Source organism: Geotrypetes seraphini, chromosome 4 (genome assembly GCF_902459505.1).
Source record: "Geotrypetes seraphini chromosome 4, aGeoSer1.1, whole genome shotgun sequence".
NCBI classification, from domain to species: Eukaryota; Metazoa; Chordata; class Amphibia; order Gymnophiona; family Dermophiidae; genus Geotrypetes; species Geotrypetes seraphini.
Genome location: NC_047087.1, coordinates 171,232,419 through 171,248,605, shown reverse-complemented (window position 1 = coordinate 171,248,605; position 16,187 = coordinate 171,232,419). Strand labels below are relative to the sequence as shown.

General features: G+C 43.7%; 1 protein-coding gene across 1 annotated transcript in view; it reads right to left on the bottom strand.

The window, feature by feature from the left end:
* The window catches only part of CLEC18C (C-type lectin domain family 18 member C), a 120,297-nt gene that overhangs the window by 102,435 nt on the left and 1,675 nt on the right, over positions 1-16,187 (bottom strand).

Below are 16,187 nucleotides of genomic sequence, written 5' to 3'. Positions count from 1 at the left end.
AATAAAGCAAAATAACAAAGGATCGATGACGATGTAAGCAGTTCTTCTGTAAAAAGATTATTAAGGATTACTGCGTTACTTCCAGAAACGGATCTGATGATCCAAAGTAATAAAATATGAAAATGTGAAGTGTTTAATATGATCACATATACTGAAATAGTTACTATAGATACCAGTGTGATCACTGAATGAATTATCCATATAAGCTGCTCCAATGCTTTTTCAGCATGGTGGTACCTTCAACAACTCTTGTCACAAAAACAGACAAAGACAACTTCGAAATGTCATCAATCCACAAATTGCTGGGCAGTCTGGCCTAACTGCTGCTTTTACTTAGCTTTGAAATGTTTACACATCAGCACTGTACCTTCTAACCAGCAGCAAACTAATATGACCTCCAATGACCAGGCAACTGCAGGACAAGCCCTGGAGATGTCAGTGGGTCTTTACAAAAACATAACTCTTTCCTCCTCATGTTAGTTTTCCTGTGAGATGATGTTCTTCAGGAGAAGCACCTAATCCGAGGCCATCACCTAGGGGTCTTTTCTTACGGTGCACCAACCAATTTAGCGCACGCTAAATACTAAGACATCCATTATATTCCTATGGGCATCTTAGCATTTAGCGTGCGCTAATCTTTAGCACGTGCTAAATCAGTTAATGCACTTTAATAAAAGGACCCCCTCATGAGGGTAAGGTGTTGCTTTTCTATATCAGAGAAACCTTTAAAAATATGCTGCTCTTTCCTCAGGCTTGCAACTCACAGTATGGACTGGATCTCATGGGGTTTCTCTGAAAAGGATGTTCCAGAGGCATGCCAATACTTCAGCGAGCCAAAAGGTCACATATCCCTAACAGCAATGTCTGGTGTAAGGCCAAGCTTTGATTTGTCCTTTCATTAACAATGCAGGACACTGAAAGGTGAAGAAGACCAGGACTGGACAAGGATATATTTCAATCATCCATAACCAACCCTTCTGCAGTTCCTTATGGAAATGCATGGCACTGAATTTCAGATCACTCTCTTGCTTCTGTCGCTCTCTCTCTCTCTCTCTCTCTCTCTCTGTCTATCTACAAATGTAGAACTTGCCTAGAAAATTCATGTTCAAGAAGCATAATAAAATGACAAACAGACACATTAGAACAGGGGTCTCAAAGTCCCTCCTTGAGGGCCACAATTCAGTCGAGTTTTCAGGATTTCCCCAATGAATATGCATGAGATCTATGTGTATGCACTGCTTTCAATGCATATTCATTGGAGAAATCCTGAAAACCCAACTGGATTGCAGCATTAGAGCAATCAGTCTCTATACAGTATTTCATTATCCATTAAACAAGCAACCCAAGCACAGCTTCATCTCTTGCAGGTCATCCTCTATAATAAAACCCTAAGCGCACATGTGCACTTAGGACGGCGTGTTCCCTGACAGCATGATGTGTCCCTCCATGCCGAATTCCATTTTCGAACACAGAGGCAGGGAACACGCCAGCGACTTCCCCTTCCCGCCCTCACTCACTGTAAGGCCCCAAAATTTGCCACTGCTGTTCTTCTTCAAAGTAGCCTGATGAGGATCGCCGGCTGGCTATAGCGAACCTCGCAGGCCGCTCTCCACCTCGGTAGCACGTTCTCTCTGATGCGATCCCGAGGGGCAGGATCGCGTCATAGGGAACGTGCTACTGAGGTGGAGAATGGTCTGCGAGGTTCGTTACAGCCGGCCGGCAATCCTCAGCAGGCTGCTTTGAAGAGGAGCAGCAGCAGCGGCAACGGTTTGTGCCGGTGGGTCAGAAGAGAGCAGGAAGCCGGGTTTGGGAGCAATACAGGCAGGCAGGGGGCCAGGGCGAGAGGGAAAGAGGGCTGCTTTGGGGGAGGGGTGTGCTGGGGGGCAGACAGCAATCATGGTTTGCTCTTTGGGGTGGACAGAAGGGGGCCACGGAGCAGGCAGGCATGGCACAACAGAGGGCCAGGGAGAGAGGAAAAGGGGAATGACAGACAGGGGGCTAGGGAAAGACAAGACAGACAGGGGGCCAGAGAGACAGACAGAAAGGAAGACAGACAGCGTCCAAGGAGAAAGACACAAAGAAAAAAAAGACAGACAGACAGACAGCGTCCAAGGAGAGAGAGACAAAGAAAAAAAGACAAACTCATACATATAAGAAATAAATTACATTACATTACATTACATATATTCTAGCACCCGTTAATGTAATAGGCTTACAGATTAGTAATAAATAACAACAAAGGAGAAACTGCAGAAATGATGTACAAAGTACAGGAACTTTATTGGAGTCAATTAAAAAAACCTGTTGTCCAAATGGTGGCTTTCATTTGTAAGAAGAAAGGACCCAACACGGTCGTATTTTGAAAAACACTCCTTCCTCAGGGGTCCAACTTGCTCATTATCTCATCTATCAAGAACCTTATGATGTTGAACATTTGGCGTAAAATTTGAAAGAAACAGGCGATGTGAGACTCCTGTCCTGCTGCAACACAGTATTTTAAGGTTCTCAATAGATGAGACACTGAGCATCTTGGAACCCTGAGAAAGGATTATTGTAATTCAGTCTATCTAAGTCTGACCAAGAAAAATCTTCAAAGGCTTCAGCAGATCCAGAATACTGCAGCTAGGTTGATCTTTGTAAAAAGTAAATTTGACCATGTCTCTCCTCCCTTGTTACAACTCCACTGGCTCCCAGTAATTTCTAGGGTCTACTTTAAATGTGCCTGCCTAACTTTTAATATCCTACATGGCATTCTTCCTCCTTTAATTCCTCTGTCTTGGTACTCTGCGAGACCAGATATTACCAGATCTATCCAAAAGCTCAAATTATCTTTCCCCTCGCTAAAAGGCGTTATCTACACTGGAAAATTAGGGAAATCTCTTTACTTCAAAATTACTGAACTTTGGAATAATTTTCCTGTCCTACTGTGAAATCTGGGCTCTTTCCAATTATTTCGAAAACATCTGAAAACTTGGCTATTTTAAAAAATGTAAACTTTGCTTCTCTCTATTACCAATTCTTACTGTACTTCCTTTTTTAATTTTTGTAAACCGGGTCGAGCTCTATCTTTATAGAGAAGACGTGGTATATAAGCGTGATGTTTAGTTTAGTTTAGTTTTTCAAAACACAGACCGTGTCAGGTCCTTTCTTCTTACAAACTAAGCTAAATCCAGATCTCTCTCTGATTTGAAGCATTACTTTGGCATATTTTACTCTTCAAATGCCATTTACCGTAGACACACCATCTCTCTTAATCTAATCTACCACTACTATTAATTAACAAAATATTATCAGATTTTGCACTGGCTCCCAATTCAAGCTAAGATTCTTTTTAAAATGGGTTGCATCTGCTATAAAACATTATATGGATTTATACCTACTTATCTCTTGGATCATTTTAACTTCACAGACAGAAATCAACTTTGCGTAAACTTAGTTTATTTTTTTTCCCCCCAATAGTAAAAGGCTGTGTTTACAAGTGGGTTTTTAAAACAGAACTTTAGCTTACCAAGCTGGCCTCTGGGGCAAGGATTTTGGCAACTTGCACTCTCCTTTCCAAAGCCGCACTAGTGTTTGCAGCGCCGGCCACGGCGGTAACGGCGGTAACATAGGAATTCTACGAGCAGCAGAAGTGTTACTGCAACGCCAGCACTAAAAACACTACTGCAGCTTTGGAAAGGAGTGAGAAAATTACTAAGTTTTGTTCATACCAAATCTTTAGAAGGATGCTGAAAACCCATCTATTTGCTAAATTTTATAGATAAGTATTTATAATTTAAAGTATATAATTCCCTGTGCATATACAGTGCTAGCATCCATTAACCGCATAGATCCGAGAGGTTTTGTGGTATACCAATGTCTTGTTATGTTATTATTTCTATAATGCTATCAGACGTACGCAGCACTGTACAGAGTTACGAAGGGGCAGTCCCTGCTCGAAGGAGTTTACAATCTAAAAAGACAAGACAAACAGGATGCCATGGATACAGTTAGGGGAAATGGTTAATCTGCTGGCTAGGGCAGTGGGGAGTAGAGTTATGGATTGAAGGCTACATCAGAAAGGTGGATTTTCAGTCTGCTTTTAAACAAGGGAAGGGGTGTGGCGGACTAACTCAGGTAGTTTATTCCAGGCAGAAGGAACAACTAGATGAAAAGAATGAAATCTGGAATTGGCAGTGGAGGAGAATCTACAGTATTTGAATTGTGGATTTGCTATATCACCTTTCTGTGGTACAACCAACTTAGTTTAAATTTTTGCAGGTACTCTCTCTATCTAGTGGGCTCACAATCTAAGTTTTGTACCTGGGGCAATGGAGGGCAGTGGCGTGCCAAGGGGGGGGGGGGCGGTCTGCCCCGGGTGCACGCCTTGGGTGGGGGGGTGCACAGCCGGCTGTTCTCACTGCCTCTAACGCCAGCCCTGCAGCTCCGGACTTCCCCACACCTGCTCCCCCCCCGATCGCTATTATTTTAAATGTCTTGGCAGCCGCGGCGCTGTATCCATGGCGGAGACTTCTAATCTCGGCTTGCCACGGAACTCTTCCTGCAGCCACCGCCCTCCTAGGCGGGAACAAGAAGTTGCTATTGCAGGAAGAGTTCCGGGTGGGCAAACTTGCAGCATGGAGGCGGCTCGACAGCTGCCGCTCCTCTGCCTCATCTTGTTGGCGGCGGGCAGAGGGAAGGCGGCCGAGGAGAAGCAGCACTGGGGTGCCGGCCCGGACGAGAAGTGCCACTTCTACGTGGGGGGGCAGGTGTACCGAGGGGCGGCTTCCCGCATCCCCGTCTCGGACCACTCGCTGCATCTCAGCCAGGCCAAGATTTCTAAGCCAGCACCCTACTGGGAAGGAACAGCAGTCATCAAGGGTGAATTTAAAGATTTCTTGGGAAAATATCTCGTGTTTTTCTTTTACCCTCTTGACTTCACATTTGTGTGTCCAACGGACCTTATCGCCTTCAGTGACAGGATTGAAGGAAGATGAGGGAGGGAATGAAAGGAGATGCCAGGGCTTGGAGGGAAGGGGGAAGGTATGCCAGACTAAGGGAAAAGGAAGGGGGAGATCTCAGAGCATGGAGGGGGAGGGAAAGATGGAAGGAAAGAAGAGAAATGCCAGAGAATCAGGGAAGGGCAGATACCAGATTGTGGGGTGCAAAGGAAAGAAAGGAGAAGAGAGAGATGCCTGAGCATAGGGCATGGGTTGGTGACAGAGAGAAAAAAATGGAGAGGTGGCAGAGCTGAATTCAATCATGTACAAAGGAGAGAAGGGGCACAGGATAGATAGTTATGAAATGAGCATAGAAAGAAGGAAGATGTTGTATGGAAGAGAGAGAAGGCAAACATTGGATGGAAAGGGCAGAGAGGGCAGTGACTGGAAGGGGTGAGACAGAAGGTGAGCTGTAGATGGAAGGGGTAGAGATAGGGACAGAACTGAATGGAAGTGTGAGGGAAAGGGGGAGCAGACACTGGAAGGAAGTGGGGAGGAGAAAGAAAAAAGGGCACATGCTAGATTGAGGGACGAAGATAGAGTTAGATACTGGAAGGGGTGAGGGAAAGAGGTGGCAAGCTTTAGGTAGACAGTAAAAAAGGACACTGATGAGAGGGTAGTAAGAACGTAATCTAGACAGATGCAGAAAATAAATTGAAAAGGAAAATGAGGGAAAAAAGGGAAAGGGATTGCAGAGGAGAGGTGTCGGAGAGGGAAGGAGAGGAGAGAGATGCCAGACCAATGGGGGTAAAAGGAGAGATGGAAGGGGGAGGCATACAGTTTCTGGAAGGGGCATAGAAGAACAGAAGATGCCATATAGGGGAAGAGAGACGGCAGACAGTGGATGGAAGGAAGAGAGTTACAAGAAGATGAGGAAAGCAGAAACCACAGAAGACAAAGGTAGAAATTTTTTTTTTTTAAATTTATTGCTTTAGGAGATGTGTCACTGTTTCTGTGGTGTTACATTGTATGCAGAGTCCAGCTTCTTACTGGTTCAATTTAACCTTTGTCTATGTATTTCTATTTTATCCCCCCTTTTACAAAACTGTGGAGCGTTTTTTAACGCCAGCTGTGGTGGTAGCAGCTCTGATGCTCAGAATTCTATGAGCGTCAGAGCTGTTACCACTGTGGCTAAAATCCACACTACAATTTTGTAAAAGAGGGAGGGGTTATTTGTGATTACATATTCCATACTAGGAGAAGGTGTTTTCTGTGTTCTGTGTGTTCGGAATATATGGTTTTTTGTTAGGCTTGACTGCAGGATTGATCTGTACTAGTCTGGCTTGTTTAGTTTTACAATGGGTGTATTGATGTTGTACTGCTCACTGCAATAAGATGCTGCCTTTTCCTAGGTACTCATGTGTGACGTGTGGCTTGTTACTAAAAATCATGTTTTCTGTACAGATGGGGGGGGGTGTCAAAAAATGATGGGTCCCGGGTGTCACATATGCTAGGTACGCCACTGATGGAGGGTTAAGTGACTTGCCCAGGGTCACAACGAGATGAAGGGAGCATCAAACCCAGTTCTCAGCCCACTGCATTAACCATCTTTAATTCCTCACTTGCTAAGACAGAATTCAAACACATGCTTTTATGAAATGCTTTGTCTGGCTGTGTACATATATATTGTTTCACTTTGACGGCAGATGCTTTTTGCCACCCTCCTACATGATACTTCTGTCATAGGCAACCACCTAGTCTTGCTAAATGATTAAGCTGGCCCTGGGCTGAACTGGTGGGGGACTGGGCCGCTACTGTCCATGCTGCTGCCGATCATACAGCTGCAGAAGCATCATTTATTAGATCTGGTACTTGTCCAGGAAAGGCTAAAGCAGCTAGGGCTCTTCAGCTTGGAGAAGAGACAGCTCAGGAGAGATTTGATAGAGGTATATAAAACACTGAGTGGAATGAAATGGGTAGATGTGACTTGCTTGTTTGCACTTTCCAAAATACAGGAGACATACAATGAAACTGCTAAAAAGTAAATTTAAAACCAATCGGAGAAGATATTTCTTCACTCAATGTGTAATTAAACTCTGGAATACGTTGCCAGAGAATGTGGTAAAAGCAGTTAACGTAGCAGGGTTTAAAAAAGGTTTGTATAATTTCCTAAAAGGGAAGTCCATAGGCCATCTCTGGCTTGGGAAAACCCACTATTTATTTCCACATTAAGCAGCATAAAATCTGTTTTACTCTTTGGAATCTTGCCAGGTACTTGTGACTCGGATTGGCCACTGTTGAAAACAGGATACTGGGCTTGATGGTCTATCCTGGTATGGTAACTCTAATGTTCTTGTGCTCAGAAAGATTCTCTTCTTGTGCAGCTGTCCACTAGAGGGATTAAGACACAACACCTCCTTAATCCCCCAGTGATTACTGTCCCCCTTTTTCTCCCTTGAATGTGAAACTAGCAAGGGATACCAGGCTGTATGACAGTTTAAGGGATTATGGGCATTCTTAACAAAAAAGGAAGCAGGTCTGAGGATTAGCCTAGAGCAATGTCTCGCAAACTTTATGAGCCTTGGCACACTAAACTAGCGGCCAAAGCTCAAGGGCACCCAGAAGTGCATGGATGTTGCTGCAATGACATCACTGTGCATGTGTGATATCATCGTGCTGATGTCTGCGCATATGCGGAGACCCTCCAGACAGGACCCTGACTTGCCAGTGGGGGGTCCTGACAAAGAAGAGGCGCGGAGAGGAGGAGAGACGCCAGGGAGGAGGACAGACACTGGCGGCAGCTGACTGCCTACGGGATGGGCCTCTTGCCACAAGAGAGTGGCACAGTGGTTAGAGCTACAATCTTGGCACCTTGAGGTGGTGGGTTCAAACCCCATGGTGCTCCCTGGGACCCTGGGCAAGTCACTTAATCCTCCACTGCCCCAGGTACATTAGATAGATTGTGAGCCCACTGGGACACATAGGGAAAATGCTTGAAGTACCTATTTGTAAACTGCTTTGAGTGTGGTTGTAAAACTACAAAAAAGTGGTATACAAGTCCCAATCTCTTTCCCTGGTGCCTCTCCTCCTCCCCAGCATCTCACAGCACACCTGAAATCTCATGGGGTACACTAGTGTGCCACGGCACACAGTTTGTGATACACTGGCCTAGACTGTGAGCCAAGTGTACAAAATTCAAATTTCATTTTAGTGGAAAGTGAGGTTTGTTTTCAATTATGAACCTTCCAGCGGGAGAGGGAGAGGGAAAAACCTACTGTACTACCCTAATACATAGGACAACTGCAAGACTGAAAGTTATTGCCATGATGCACATTCAGGTTTAGTAGATATTTTTTCTATTCCTGGAGAGCTCACAATTTAAAAAAAACTCCCCTCTGAAGTAGGATTTGAACATGGATCCCGAGTCTGAGCCCACAGCTCTAACTACCAGACTATTTATCTTGGATAGCTGTGTGGCCACTTGATAAAGTGGATGTTTCTATGATGCCAAACAGGCCTCCTCGTTCTTTGCCTACATGTTCATAATTTGTACATTTCAGTTTGTAGAATGGATGTTCATGCTGATGTTTCCAGCACATGGACATTCATCTCACATGTATTTTAGAACAAGCTGTATTCTGTTCTAAAATACATAGGATATAGACATCCATTTGTGACCTTCTGAGTTGGATGTCCTTTCGAAAATGTCACTCCACATATCATTATAAAATAGGCTTAAAGTAAACATCCACAAGGCCTGCTGATCTAGGCACCCTGTTATAAAAAGTACCTTTCATGTGCATGTACTGTACATCACTGAACAATCAGTGCTATGATGTCAAAATCAGACTCTCTTATATACAGGTAACAGAAACAACAAGGGTACCTGCTGCAGGACACATACGTACATATAACTATTCAAACATCTAGTACAACATGAAAACTTAGGGCCTGATTCTGCAAAGATTGCCAAAAGTTAGGTGCTGGCAGGCATCTAATCTAATACAAGATTTATGAATTGCACTAATATCAAACAGTGTAAGGTGATTTACATCAAAAGAAGCCATACACAATCTATGGGAAAATCCAAAACTCAATCTAGACACCTTAAATCATAATAAAATTTAAATAATATCATATAAAAATATTTTCACCATCTTACAGAACATCAAATAACTAACTTCATTTCTAATGTGCGCTGGGAGACTCTTGGGAGGTAGGAGTGGTGTAGTGTTTAGAGCAACAGCCTCAGCACCCTGAGGTTGTGGGTTCAAATCCCACACTGCTCCTTGTGACCCTAAGCAAGTCACTCAATCCTCCATTGCCCCAGGAACATTAGATAGATTGTGAGCCCACCAGGACAGATAGGGAAACCACTTAGATAATTTGATAGGTGGTATATAAATGCCTAAAATAAATAAATTATTCCAGGTGATAATAGCAGCATTTACAAAAGAGGAGTTAAACTGACTTTTAAATCATATTCCTCTAGATTAAGGAAAATGCAATGAGTGTACCACTTAACCTATTAGATGAGTAATGTACTGTAAATGAGAGAAAAACAAAACAAGATGATCATAAACCTCAGCCTGTTAAATATGATGAATCAGACAAGCAGTTTTGAACTCAATACGTTTCTCAATAGGTAACCAAAGAAGTCTTCTGTATGCTGCAGAAACGCTGACATATATCTCTTCAATCCATATATCAACCTCACAGCAGTATTTTGAACCAACTTCAAATTTAAATTTAAATACAAAGAGTTACAATAATCAAGTTGAGGTGACACTAACATTTGAACTAATAGTGCAAAATGATGCCTAACTTAAGTGTTTTAATTGGTTTTTAATGGTGCAATAATTGGTCATGGCATTAAAAAACAATTAAAAACACATTTAAAAAATGAGGTGCCACTAGGCACCCTTCAGGACCAGCACCTGGGTCCAAGGTGCCTAAGGGTGCCTATTGATGCCAAAGACCTAAAGTTGGCAAGTTTAGGTGTGGCACCAGACTTTGACGTCACTAGGCATCGCTGGCCATGATTCTACAAGGATCCAAGGTGCCAGAAATGTAAACCTGTAAAACCATGACCTACATTTTTGGCACCTAGGATTCTTGCTAGCCATGACTGACATGCAGCAGGCGCCTGTTCTCCAGGTGCCACTTACAGAATCAGGCCCTTATTGCCAGTGGTTTAGCAAGGGTTACTGACACCCGGGGCAGTGGCACCCCTCTCCCGCCCTCTTCCAGACCCCCCCTGCCACATGCCCATGTACCCATGCCCCTTCCCAGTACCTTTTTAACTTTGGCATGAGAATGAAGAACTTGCTGCCCACGTCAGCTTTGGAGCTCTCTATCACATCACTTCCTCCCGGAAGTGACATCAATGAAAGCACCAAAGACAACGCAGGCAGCAGGTTCGTCGCTGCTCACGCTGAAGTGATAAAGGTACAGGGAAGGGGTGTGGGTGGACGCACATGTGCAGCAGGGGAAAGAGTGGGAAGGGGGGCAGAAAGGAGGAGGGGTGCCAGCGCCCCGAGGAAGACCGCACCTGGGGCAGACCACCCCTCTTACTAAGCCACTGCTTATTGCCCTACTGAAAATGATAGTATCAAAAAAGCAAACAGATGAGCGTTCACAAAATCTGTAAGATCCAGAACAGCAAAAGATGCAGAGCAAAGTGATGAGAAATATAAAATTTCTTTTTTATAATTAGATGAATAAAATATAACGCTCTCTACCAGCCTGACATGGCTTTCTTTCACCCCCTCAAGAGCTGCATCAGGGGTTTGAATAAAAAACAATTAGTCAGTGGCATAGTAAGGGGGGAGGGGGCAGTCTGCCCCAGGTGGTGTCTTTGTGAGGATGCTGGTACCTGTCCTCTACTCCATGCCCTTGCTCCTTTCCACTCCTTCCCCCACCGTACCTCTGTCTCTTCACCGGCACAAGTAGCACTCCAACCTGCTGCTTGTGCTAGCATCGGCTCTCCCTGTGATGTCACTTCTGGGCCTCGCACCTAAGACATGACATCAGAGGTAAAAGTCGATGCCAACATGGGCAGCGAGTTGGTGATGCTGCTCATGCCGGGGAAGTTAAAAGAGGTATGGAGTAGGGAAATGGTGCGCACAAGGGGTGGGGGAACAAGCCGGCGCCGAGTTCTCCCTCCCTGCTTCTCTTCCCCGCGAGTCGACCAACTTTAGCAGTCCGACGTCAACTCTGACATCGGAGAGGACATTCTGGGCCAGCCAATCGCTGCCTGGCTTGCCCGGAACGTCCTCTCCGACGTTAGAATTGACGTCGGGCAGCGAGAGTTGGTCGGCCCGAGGAGAAGAGAAGCAGGGTAAACTCAGCGCCGGCCTGTTTCCGATGGCCAGTGGCAGCCTTTCCCCGGCGGTGGTGGCAGCAGCATGTTTCCCAATGGTGGTTGAATGGGGGAGGGCATGGAGAAAGAAAGAAAGTGGGGGAGCCAGGGAGCCATAAAGAAAGAAAGGGGGGGCAGGGATCCAGAAAGAAAGAAAGGGGGCAGGGTGAAACAAAGAAAGAAAGAAAAAAAAATGGGGCATGTGGAGAGAGAGAGAGAAAGACATACATAGAGAAAGAAAGGGGGCATGGAGAGAGAAAGAAAGAAGGGGGCAGGGTTAAAGAAAGAAAGAAATGGAGCACGGAGAGAGAGAGAGAAAGACAAACAGAAAAAAAGGGGGTATGGGGAGAGAGAAAGAAAGAAGGGGATAGGGGGAAAGAAAGAAAGAAATGGGGCACGGAGAGAGAGAGAAAGACAGACATACAGAAAGAAAGGGGGCATGGAGAGAGAAAGAAAGAAGGGGACAGGATGAAACAAAGAAAAATTGGGGGAGGGAATGAGGTCTGGAGGAGAGGAAGCATATAGGAGGCTGAAAGAAGGAAAGAAATATTGGATGCACAGTCAGAAGAATAAAGTGCAACCAGAGACTGATGAAATTACCAAACAAAGGTAGGAAAATGATTTTATTTTCAATTTAGTGATCAAAATGTGTCCCTTTTGAGAATTTATATATGCTGTCTATTTTTTTGCACTATGGCCCATTTTATTAAATAGCAGTTTATAGCGCAGGGAGCCTATGAGCGTCGAGAGCAGCGTGGGGCATTCAGCGCAGCTCCCTGCGCTAAAAAACGCTATCACGGTTTAGCAAAAAGGGAGGGGGTATATTTGTCTATTTTTGTATAGTTGTTACTGAGGTGACATTAGAACTTAACAGTATTGCGGTATATAAACTGTTATTATTATTATTATTAAAGTAAGCTGCCTTGACCTCTTTGAAAACCCGCAGATTATAAATGATAATTAACATTTTCTCTGCATACAGTGTGCTTTGTATTTTTAAAATTTTATTGTTGGTAGATCATTTTGACTTGGCCACAAAGGTAAGGGGGAGGGAGGGAGGGAGGGAAGCTGCTGAAAGACATCTAGTAATCCTTGCAGGCTTGACTGTGCAGGGAATTATTTTTGTAAAATCATGTTTTGTTATGTGACTGGCATTATTTAGACTTTAATTTCTATGAATGAATAGAATAAAAATGATATAAAATTACTTCCTTGTTTTTATGTGCGTGCGCTGAAGGAAAGTGGAGAGAGAGTGAGCTGAGGACGCTGATGGGAAATGGGGAAGAGAGAGTGGGGAGAAGACGCTGATTTATAAATTGACAATTGTACAGAATATTGTTTCTTTTTATACTTTAATATAATAAGTTCAATATAAACAATTCAAGGCTTGTGTGGATGGAATCAGGTGGTTTGTGGGGATGAGGACCAAGCTTACGGGGATTAGTCCAATAAAATTATATTTTCTTATTTCTCATTATTTGTTTTATTTTTATTTGTTAATTTGTAAAGTGGTGATTGTTATGTATCAGTTTTTTCAAATTTACATCTACTGTCTTTATATTTTGCATATTATTAGAGGACATGTATTACTGTTTTTGTGGTGTTGTGGTGTTGCATTGTATGCAGAGTCTGGTTTCTTGGCAGTTCAGTTTAACTTTTATCTATATATTTCTATTTTTAGTTTGTGATTATTCCATATTGGGCGAGGGTGTATCTATCTGTGTGTATGAAAGGGACATGGCTTTCTGATAGCATTGACTGTACAGGATCAATTGACTGTGCAGGATCTGGCTTGTTTAGTTTTACAATGTATGTATTGGTGTTCTAGTGCTCACTGCAATGTTTAAGATGCTGCCTTTTCCTAGGTACACTCTTGTGCGATATGTGGATTGTTACTAAAAATCATATTTTTAATATAGATGGGGGGGTGTATATCTGGATTTTCAGAAGGCGTTCGACAAGGTCCCGCATGAACGACTACTTCAAAAAATTGATAGCCATGGAATCGAGAGTGAAATAATCACGTGGATTAAAAACTGTTTGGCGCTTAGGAAACATAGAGTGTGGGTAAATGGACAATACTTGGACTGGAAAGCGTCACGAGTGGAGTGCCACAGGGTTCGGTGCTTGGGCCCGTGCTCTTCAACATATTTATAAATGACCTCACGATGAGTGAGGTGATTAAATTTGCAGATGAATCAAAGTTATTCAGAGTAGTGAAGACGCAGAAGGATTACGAAGACCAGCAACGTGACATAAACACACTCAAGAAATCGGTGGCAAAAAGAGCAAACAGAATGCTAGGAATGATTAAGAGGATCAAAAACAGATCGGAGAAGGTTATCATTCCACTATACCAGGCCATGATACGCCTCTACCTGGAATACTGCATCCAGCACTGGCCGACATACATGAAGAAGGACATAGTACTACTCAAAAGGGTCTAGAGAATAGCAACTAAAATGGTTCAGGGGCTGGAGGAGTTGCCGTACAGTGAGAGATTAAAGAAACTGGGCCTCTTCTCCCTTGAAAAGAGGAGACTGAGAGGGTACATGATCGAAACATTCAAGATAATGAAGGAAATAGATTTAGTAGATAAAGACAGATTGTTTACCCTCTCCAAGGTAGAGAGAACGAGAGGGCACTCTCTAAAGTTAAAAGGGGATAGATTCCGTACAAACGTAAGAAAGTTCTTCTTCACCCAGAGAGTGGTAGAAATCTGGAACGCTCTTCCGGAGGCTGTTATAGGGGAAAACACCCTCCAGGGATTCAAGACAAAGTTAGACAAATTCCTGATGAACCAGAATGTACGCAGGTAAGGCTAGACTCAATTAGGGCACTTGTCTTTGACCTAAGGGCCGCCACGGGAGCGGACTGCTAGGCACGATGGACCACTGGTCTGACCCAGCAGCGGCAATTCTTATGTTCTTATGTTCTAAAAAATGGCACCAGTCACATGTCACTCAAACTACAGCGCCATTTTGAGAATCACTGCCTGCTTCGAAGATAGGCGTCGGAAATGTAGGCCAGGGTTTTACAGGCCTACATTTCCAGTGACTATCTTCGACACAGAATCACACGTAGTGGTGCTGAAGGTCAACCCCACCTATAACCACACCTCTTTTGACGTTCAGCACCAGTAAGCATCTGTGTAGATGTGATTCAAGCGCCTACTTTTTTTTCTTAATTAGTTTTTAATTGGTTTTTAACAGTGTGGTCAATTACCACACCGTTAATGGCTAATTAAAACACTTAACTTATGCATTGTTTGGGCACCTACCGGCGCCTTCAAAACAGCGCCATTTTGAAAATCCAGTCCTCAGTGCCAGGATCCTTGCCTGATTTTGGGCACAAAGATTTACACCAACTGAAACCTAGTGAAAACCCTTGTGCCAAAATTAGGCATGGATCCCCAAAATTCTATAATACTGCGCACATGTTTAGTGAACACCCTTGACCCACCTGTGCCTCTTCCACGGCAACACACCCTTTTCAGTTGCACATGAAAAGATTTACGTATCTTTATAAAATAGGGCTAGATTCACTAAGCAAACCAATCGTGTACTGATCAGTTTGCGACCCCTTTGCGACCTGATTTTCCTGTGACCTGATTCACTAACCTCTGTGCCGATCCAATTCTGATCCGTGCATGCAAATGAGGGGAAAAAGCATGCAAAGTAGGACGGACGCAATTCACTAACAAAATTGAGACACACCGACTGGGCTGGCCGATCCAAAAACAAACAACTGCTGAGGAGCAGTCGCTTGTGCAAAAACCCTGCTCTAAGCCCCGATTCTCCTGCTCATGCCATCCTGCTCAGCCCCAACTCTCCTGCCTTTTTGCCACCCTGCTCAGCCCCGACTATCCTGCCTTTTGCAGCCCTGCTCTGCCTCCCTTCCCTGCAGCACAAGCACATGGCTTTAACCCGCTTTAAACCCATGGGCTCACGAGTAAAAGTAAATTATAAAATGAAAAAGCATGGACAGCAAACGCATGCACAGACCATCTACTGGCAAAGAAGATGGTCTGTGCATGTGTCGGGATCGCTCAGTAGCGATCCGTGGGGTCGGTGGGGGGCGTTCCCCCAATCGCTCCCTTTTGATTATTGTCCCGTCTTGAATTGGTCGGCCTGCTACGGATCGGCCATGGATCGAGCACAATTGGCAGGTTAGTGAATCTAGCCCTAGTGCCTAGAAAGATGCGTATGTAAATTCAAATTGTTGCCAATTAGCACCCAATTAGGTGCTAATTAGTTCATTATTCAATTAAATTGCACACATACAAATTAAGCATGTGCCTAAATTTGCATGCACAGTTTTAAATGTCATATATAGAAACTGGGGGATAATATCCAGTTATGTATTTTTATAGGCTTGTTCTAGAAGACGTACTATTGAGGTGATCGTGTGTTTAATATTCCATATTTCAGAGGCAGGAGAAGGCAACTCAGGGTCTGTCATTTAACTGAGATGTTCAAAGTTGATGATTCACCTAGGATGCCTGAAACTCTTGCACCAACCCTGGTGATGGCTGCCTACAATACATTATTTTATTATTGTTGTTCTCCCACATATACAAGGAGCCGCTGAAAAGTTCTCAGCCCAACCAAGAAGTGAATGATGTGAAGCCATGAAATTGACAAGTTATTCCACACTTTTCATTTCAATGATATGAAATGAAATGAAAAGTGTCAAGAAGAGTGTGGAATAACTTGCAAGTTTCATGGCTTCACATCATCCTCTTCTTGGTTGGGCTGAGAACTTTTGAGCGGCCCCTTGTAAAAATACAAAGTGTAGGTTTACTAAAATTTTTCCTAATATGTATCTAGGGCCTCTGAGCTCAATTTCTTTTTTAAATACAGGCTTTAACTATTCTTGTTGTTCAGATGTACTGAATATATTTATTT